The sequence below is a fragment of the Acipenser ruthenus genome, chromosome 46 (assembly GCF_902713425.1).
Source record: "Acipenser ruthenus chromosome 46, fAciRut3.2 maternal haplotype, whole genome shotgun sequence".
Taxonomy (NCBI): domain Eukaryota; kingdom Metazoa; phylum Chordata; class Actinopteri; order Acipenseriformes; family Acipenseridae; genus Acipenser; species Acipenser ruthenus.
In genome coordinates this window covers 6,672,927-6,682,161 of record NC_081234.1, presented here as the reverse complement: position 1 = coordinate 6,682,161, position 9,235 = coordinate 6,672,927, and the positions used below count along the sequence as shown (strand labels likewise).

Here is a 9,235-nt window from a genome sequence, read left to right as displayed (position 1 = left end):
AACAACGGAATGATATTCGACTGAAGAAAAGAGACTTTCCTTTCTAAAAGTGTACCACTGTAAAAGCGTAGCAACGTGCAATAAAGCATAGTGAAAGCATGGTAAAGCATAGGTAAGCATTGTCAAGAATAACTAGGTCGAACATGTAATTATTTACTGTATTCTCAATTGTTTTGCTCTTATTTGAATTTGATCTTTTTTGCTACTGATTTTATTGGACATTACAACTGCTCTTATCTGTAATATGATACTCTGTAATGTGATATTTTGTAATGTGATACTTTGTACTGTGATATTTTGTAACAATTGTAAGTTGCCCTGGATAAGGGCATCAGCTAAGAAAGAAAGAAAGAAAGAAAGAAAGAAAGAAAGAAAGAAAGAAAGAAATAATAATAATAATAATAATAATAATAATGGAACACCATATTAATAAACACAGCAAACCAGGGTGAAATATGGTAAATGCATAGTATAACCATGGGAAAACTGCAAAAATACTGGTAAACATGTATACGGGGATGGATAGCACGCCTTAAAGGTGTATCCAAGAATGAGTGATTATTTGGGATTACAGCATAATTCTAAACTAGTCTGACAGGGCATGTTAGAAACTGCCTAAAACTTTTGAAGCTTGAAGCTTAGCAAAACATGTCCTTGTTATACAACAGCTGCAGGGTTCATGACAACTGTTTTTCTGTACTAGGGTGTTTATTTTTCTTTCAAGTTAGCTAAAACATTACATATCCCTGGACAAATATACAAATATTAGGCATGCTGAAATGCCCCCACAATATGTGTGCATAGCATGCAATCAGATTTTTATCATTTAAAAATGTGGCTCAAATACTTTTCTAAAATCTTTCAACTAGCTCTTCATGGAAAAAAGTTTGTCATTGAATTAATTAAGTTTCTTTTCGCATTTCTAAATTCAGCGCTATTGAGTGTTTAAAGGTTATGGATGACCTGTGTTTGCCCCAGCTGCTCAAAAGATATTGACATTAATGACTACAATTTCAGTATTGGAGCAAAACCAAAAATGGCCCATAATGACTGTAATAGAATATAAATAGAAAAAAAATCAAAAGTATGTGCTACATACTGCAGGTGTTTAATGTTCTCCTTGTTTCACATGTACAATCCCAGAAAGGGGACACAGCAGTTATAGAGTGTTTCAAAATTCCTCTGACAGTACTCAGTATACCTATACACTGAAATACAATCTCTTCTCAGCTAACAGTACTAGGCAACCCAATCAGCAGAGGCAGAGCCAGTGGTAGGCTGGCCTTTCACTGGCAACAGCAGCAGCAGAGAGGATTGATGGATAGCAGTGCCTCTGGGCCACTTGCCAGAAAATGTGTTTATATTAGAATGTGATTGTGCGCACATCCAGGGAGATGGGCTACGAAGACACACACACACACAGAAACTTCGACTGGAAACAGGTCTGTCTGGGTTCAGCTCAATTAAGTCCAGGATCCGAACAAAACCACCCATAAAAGTTGCCTGTCTTACTGCAGCTCCTGCGTGAACACCATGGCTGAAGGTGAGTTCATTTGAAGTCATTGATCGATTGCTGGCACTGGTGGGAGCTATTGTGATCCCAGTACAGGGACTAGAAACCGGAAAGACTCCTGTCTAGAGTAAAATGCTGTATCCAGGGTTTCGGAAATAATTCTGCTTCAGAGGCAAAACTAGACAGGCCTTTGTGTTAAATAAAACTGCCTCAGTCAGTATGAACATGATAATCAGAAGGAAAACCTGGCCCTACTTGGGTTAGGAATGTTAAAGCGCTTTCTCAGTTCTGTAAGGTGCATGTGCTGTTCAATATTACTGGTGACTGGATTGTATTAACTGTTAACTACTAGCTTACTAACATATTAACATATTTATTGTTACTAGTTTGTAAATATGTATTAGCCTATGCATAAAAAGTTATACTGCAATGCATCTAATTTGCTGAATATCTTTAGAAGTACCTTTTATAAATCATGGGTGGAAATTATCCAGTTCTAAAGTTAATTATTTTTTATGTTTAATGGTAGTTCCTGAGTACTTTTTTTGTGTTTTTTTTAATTATAATGCCAAGGAAGTCTCTTATATTTAATTATACATAGGTAAAAATTAAAAAGTGACCGCACACTCTGAAAATTCTAGGTATCCAAAATGATTATCACTTTACTGTGCTGTGTATTTACCAAACTAAAAAAAACTACTGGCTTGAAACATCTGGCTTTAAGAAAATAATGATTCAGACTTTTGTTTGTTGTGGATACAGCACCATCAAAGCATTGCTTCACCTTAATAAGATGACCCTAGCTATTATAGCTTCCCGTAGCTTATATTTCTTTTAGAGTTTGATCCAAATGACTGTGAGGAATGAATTAACCAAGTGGTACAGTACAGGCTTGTGAAGTCTCAAATTACAATAGGTTATGCGTCATTATAAAGTTAACCTTCAAATGTATCAAAAATTTTCTTCATTTTCTAAGTTTAAATACTATACCTACCCCGGTTTTGGACCTTGTCTTCTGTGCTTTCTTTGCTGTTAAATACTAAGTAATAAAGCCCACATACTGTGCAACATAAAAAGCCTTGCATTAATAATAATAAACAATGATAATAATAAATCATATTTTACAATCTCACACTAAAAGGGTGTTAGCAGTGAGGTATGCTTACCACACCTTGAATTTACCAAAAACCTTTTATTTACTGTATTGGAGGAACTGAAGTGAAAAGTTCCTTTTTATGTAACGGTAATTTAGGAAGTCAGGCAGTCATGTGCCCTTTAATTACACTGAAATATGCAAGCATGAACAATATATTAACCTGTTATTTATGTTCCAGTAAATCGTACAGTATCTCCATTACAGGCAAACCTGTAGAACAGACAACCTGCAAAAAAAATGACCATTGAAATTACCTTTAGGTAAAGCTGTAGAGAACTAAGGAAGACTGTTGTAAACATGATACTGTAGTATAAAAACAGACCAAAACTGAACAGTGGGATTTTGCAGCTTTAAATCACATTTATATTGTGGCCAAGTGGAACTGATGGAAGTTTCCACTCTATTGCCCATGATGTGCTGCTTTAGCACTGCACTCTTCAGTGTTAACTGAAGCTATCTGGTATGCTGTGGGAGTGAGGCTGGCTCCTCTCTATTTTTAGGATTGTGCACTGAGCTATGAAATAGCCGTCACAAGGTAGAGATTGCGATAAACTTGTCAGTTCAGAGTAGAACCACCCTCTTGATGTGAAGCATTAGTCAGCACAAGATAATAGAGCTAGCAGCAGTGTTCTATAACAATTTAGACAGGCTTCCCATAGTAAAAGCATAGCCAAGTGTAATGCAGCATCGTGAAAGCATGTTAAAGCATAGGTAAGCATTGTTAAGCCCAGTGAAACATATTAAAAAAAAAAAAAACATGGCAAACCACGGTAAACTATGAAATACAAAGTGGTAACTTTTTTTGAAGGATACACCCCATTGAAAGTATTCTATATGATTAGGGTTTTCTACTGTTAACAACTAGCTTGCTACTAAATTAAAGAATGTTGTTCATTTTCTGTTAATACTGGAGTTAGAACTATTTTAAGATCATTAAAAGTTATGATAAAAATGGTCTTTAAAAAAATGAACATTGCCGTGATATAATTGACTTGGATTTCATAATCCAGAAGCAGGGATCTGATGTTATCTGAACAGTTTAAGATGGCCTTAGTTAATGAGAAGGTTAAGTAACCAAAAGAAAATGTGTTTACATGTTAGTAAGCTAGCTGTTAAAATGAGCATTTTATATTATAATTCATAAGAGCAGCTCCTGAACTCGTTGTGAATACATGTAAAGCTAACAAAATAATCTCATAACCCCACCAGTCATGCACTTCCATTCACAATCTAGGTCTCAAAAGTGCAATTTAAAAAAAAATATATATTCATTCTAAAACGTGATATCAGTACTACACTAGGTTAAAGAATGTTCTCAGTTTGCTAGCTTTGCCTTCCAGTAAATCTATTACACTTCCTGGTTTATTTCCCCTCAGCAGTGTCTTCTGCGTCTGGCTGCCACGCATGTCAGTCATTAGGGGAAGCAGCTCATTGGATACTGCCAGGAAAGAAGGCCCTTAAAGCGTAGGGACAATTTCCCTCCCCAGATGAAATGCCCAGGAAAGCGCAAGACTATCAGAAACCAAGACCTGCAAACAGATTCCTTTAACTTAATGTAGTACCAGGTAACATGCTTTAAAATGAAAATAGATGTTTGCTAAAACATTTGTTTCTTTTAAAACAACACATTTGAGACATGGATAGTGACTGGATGTGCGTGACGTGGAAGATTTATGGAAGATTTATATTTGTTAGCTACAAGTCAAAATGGTTGCAAAAACCCTAAAAGAAAATTTTATTTGAAAGCACTTTAAGATCAGATGTACATAGGGAGCCATGGTAAAGGACCAGCAAAGTGGAGAAGGGCATAGTAAACGCATAGTGGATCATGGTAAAGCAATGATTAACATGGCAGATAAGTAAAGCATTGTACAAAAACATGGTTAACCATAGTCAAAACACCATGCAAACTTATATAAGGGTATGGCAGGTGTTTTAAGTATTTTGTGTTTTATGCACATTCCTATTTTTAGATTGAAATCTTACATATTTGACACAGCGTTGAAGCAACTCTCTTGATACAGTCCGCTGTGGATTTCCTGTGTTTTAGCTTCCTACCTTGACCCAGTTAGCTTGCCCAAGCACAACGAGATATGAATAGAAAGAAATGCTGGGTAGAATCCCTTTGAGAATATTACAATATTGCTAAAAGTAGTATAGGCAGAGTGTAAGATGGCTGAGTTAGGGTACTGAAATTGCTTTATTTTGCGTCACATAAATATGTAATTGATGTTACCCATTGATTGAAGTTCAGTTTATAAAGAGACAATATATATGCAATAGGTGTGCTTATGTGTATCCACCATTAGATTGTCAATACAAGTCTGTGCTCGTATACCATATGTATCTATGTTTATTAAGATTTACATTGGCAGTTCTCTGTTCCAATAAATATTTAAGACATAAAAAGACAGCAAACATCGGTTATTAAGTTTTGATCCTCATACATGTACCCCATTCACATTTTAACAGGGTGAAATGGTTTATCAGTGTGTAACACCATTAGTATGTTAAAATATAAAAAAAAGGTTATCCATTTCATTGCAATTATAGTATTACTAAATGTTATCAAAGCTCCCCGTGGCATTTGTTCACATTTCAATGAGGATTGTATTTTCCAACAGAGGCCTGGATAGGCTTGACCACCTGAAGGGAGTTTTAGAGTTCAGTGTTTAGTTTAGCTGCTGCTTGGATGGGGGTGTCCATTAAGCAAAGCGGTGGTTCTGGCAGCGAACTCGCTTTAACGTTAGATCATGTTAATATCAAATCGTCACTCGAATAGCTACTATCTTTTTTGTCCTTCGATAAACAATACGTCCAATGATCGCCAAAGAAATGGTTTATATCTTACCTCAATCCATTATGACCCGCTGTGTGCCAGAGTTCGCCTCCTCCTCCCCAGCCTCCACCTGCTTTTTGGCTTTTTATAATGGGGAGGGCAGCTCCCCTGCCCCCCTGCCCGCTCACCAACAGTCAGCCTCTCCACTTATCTATGAACTAATTTATGGACAGAGGTACCTCAAAATGTGAGGCCAAAGGCCAAGGAATGTAGTGTAATGTATAATATATTTGTGTTGTCTCATCATGTTTTAAAAAATAATCTATCGCATGAGTTTCCTGACTAAACTGTTGCAGCCTTGTGTAGATTAGGTATGCAAAATGCTTGAGACCCATAAATCAAGCTAAAGAACTTAAATTTGAAAGGCAACATACAATTACACCGTGTAACAATTTTTTTTTTTTTTTGGTTCCTGGGTAGTAAGTGTTGTTTCCTAATTGCTTATGCCTCAAAAGTGTAGAAAATGGCTATTATTCCCCACAAACTTTGCTTTTGTGACCAGGAGTGATATTTTGAAATTTACCTATTTCCAATGAGAAAACGGGCGAATTTGTGTCTTTTCATTCACATAAAGTCAGAAAAAAACAACATATGAATCCAAATTAACATGTATTTTTACTAAAGTAATACAAAAATGACTACAAAAGATTTAGAAGTGAGTAGTTTTTCGAGATTTACGATTATACTGTAAATCACTTTCACGAATCAGCCCCCAAATGTAGTCTCCCATCATGTTCTCGTTATACTGTCCTTGGTAGCGGCGTTCAAAGTCCAGTATATCCTGGTGGAAGCGCTCGCCTTGCTCCTCCGAGTACGCTCCCATGTTCTCCTTGAATTTATCAAGATGAGCATCAAGGATATGGACTTTGAGGGACATCCTACAGCCCATTGTGCCGTAGTTCTTCACCAGAGTCTCAACCAGCTCCACATAGTTTTCGGCCTTGTGATTGCCCAGGAAGCCCCGAACCACTGCGACAAAGCTGTTCCAAGCCGCTTTCTCCTTACTAGTGAGCTTCTTGGGGAATTCATTGCACTCCAGGATCTTCTTTATCTGTAGTCCGACGAAGACACCGTCTTTGACCTTTGCCTCAGACAGCTTAGGGAAGAAGTCTTGAAGGTACCTGAAGGCTGCCGACTCCTTATCTAGAGCTCTGACAAATTGTTTCATAAGGCCAAATTTGATGTGCAGTGGTGGCATCAGCACCTTCCGGGGGTCCCAGCCGTACTCATCATACTTCAAGGCGTCCAGCAAGGTCTTGATGCTGTTATAATCCTCTTTGAGGTGCACCGAGTGAGCCAAGGGAAGAGACGGGTACTTGTTACCATTATGGAGCAGCACTGCTTTGAGGCTCCTGGATGAGCTGTCAATGAAGGACAGTATAACGAGAACATGATGGGAGACTACATTTGGGGGCTGATTCGTGAAAGTGATTTACAATATACTCGTAAATCTCGAAAAACTACTCACTTCTAAATCTTTTGTAGTCATTTTTGTATTACTTTAGTATAAATACATGTTAATTTGGATTCATATGTTGTTTTTTTTCTGACTTTATGTGAACGAAAAGACACAAATTCGCCCGTTTTCTCATTGGAAATAGGTAAATTTCAAAATATCACTCCTGGTCACAAAAGCAAAGTTTGTGGGGAATAATAGCCATTTTCTACACTTTTGAGGCATAAGCAATTAGGAAACAACACTTACTACCCAGGAACAAAAATTGTGTTACATAGTGTTATCTTAGACACTGTAGGCGTCATTTACGAAAGGGCACTAAAGGCAGCTGTGACGTGCACATTAATTAGTGAGCCTAACGTGCACCCTAAATCTAAATTTACTGACCCATTTACTAACAGAGAACGCATTAATTTATGTGCACACTATTTGGCTAATTTACATACCATAGCATGCACACTACATGTATAGTGAGCGATAATTTAATGTGTACGATAATGTCCAAGACTTACCTGTGACCACCGTGATATAAAAAGCCCCAGCAGTCCAGGCGTATCTTTTGGTCAGTGGCTTATTGTGAAAGGTGGAGGTGGCCGAAAATTAGCGATCAACAGACGCAGCCCTCCGCAGGGGACAGGCAGAGGCAACACAAATAAAACTACACACAGAGGAGTTAAAAATTCCAGTAAAGAAATTTGTTTTAAATTATAATACCTTGTTTGGTCCAGTGTTTTATTTAACCACTATATTATTTGTACCAATAAAATGAACTATAAAATAAAATCTAAGAAATTATAACATTCATTCACATTTATTCACGCTTTATATAACTTGTTATTTACAGGTAATTTTCACTACTCTATATGAAAATTTTAATGCAAGTAATGCCTCCATGATGCCAGATAGATTTTAGCCCAGAAAAATAGGTTTAAATAGTGCGCCTAACTAACTATCGCTCACTTTAAGTTGCACACTACGATTATAGTCCTTTAGTAAATATGGTGTGAATAAAGCTCATCTCATAATTCAGAGCAGGGTGCCTCATTTAAATACATTATCATACATTAACATACACATCACGTATTCACCATAGTGTGGCACAATAAAATCAGTGTGCACCATAATATGCCCCCTATTACGAGTGATAATGAATAAAATTGCAATAGTAAATACGGAAATCATGAACTTGCACACTAATTGCAATTAAGGTGCACCGTAATGTTCAGTGCCCTTTCTTAAATGAGACACTGTGTTCTCTAAGAAGAGAAACCCTTACTAAAATATCTAGTACTCAATTAGTGGTGGCACTTGAGCTTAAGAGCCTCTTCAATGAATACAGCTTTAGACAAGGTGAAAAACGTTTTGTATTCAAATACATGTAGATACTTACCTTTAAATATTACCACTTGATTTAATGAGGTCAACAAGTAAGATAAGCATCCCTGGCAGATTCACAGACCCTGATAAACACTAATGTTGGACTACCTGATGTTACTTTCGGCAAGGTAGTCTTATTGAGGTATGTGAAACCAGCTAAAGAAGTTATATTGTATAAAAATAAAGAATGCAATGGTGTCATTAAATAATACATCAATGTACTTGTTTGAGCGTTCTTAATTGGTATTTAGTATATGGTCAAACTATTCAAGTTGTTACTTTCTAAGATGTACTGAATAATAGATAACTGCCATTGTGATTTATTTCAGTAGAATGCCAATCATTTGCCGTATGATTCACAGAATCTATATAATTAAGAAATATTTCAGTGTGACTCACATAAATCCCCACAACAGCTCAGGAGAACTGGAGGTCGGTGGGTGTCCTTAGATCCCACTGACCAAGTCTACAGTACCTGCCCCTGACCAGCCGTGCAAGTGTTCACTTGAGCTGACCTGACTAATAGGGTCCTCTACAGAGCAGTGAGGAGAAAAAGTCCCTGATACAGTGCCTGCTGAATTGACCTCCCTAACTCACGGGAGAGCCAGAGCCAATGCAGCACAACCTGTGGAAACCCAGGTGAAGAATGTTAACTTCGTATAGCCAGTAACCATGCTCCCCTGACTGTATGACTCACCAGGCACACCACACGGTCGTGCCTTCACCAGGTGAGCCACTCTGGGACCACGTCATTGTAGAGTAATGCAAATACAAGTTCTAACTTGACATTTTCAATCTGAAAAAAATGCCTATGGTAGGCAGTGGTAGTGGTTATGTAGATCTGCTTAAATAATAAAATACTGCCATTATTATTATATGTTGATTTGGCCAACG

General features: G+C 37.2%; 1 protein-coding gene across 1 annotated transcript in view; it reads left to right on the top strand.

The window, feature by feature from the left end:
• Positions 1-1,323: 1,323 nt before the first annotated feature.
• Positions 1,324-9,235, top strand: part of LOC117397932 (leucine zipper putative tumor suppressor 1-like) — a 47,096-nt gene continuing 39,184 nt past the window's right edge. Inside the window, exon 1 of the mRNA XM_059013635.1 lies at positions 1,324-1,543. The gene's annotated coding sequence lies outside the window, so the exon portion shown is untranslated. The remainder of the gene's footprint in view (positions 1,544-9,235) is intronic.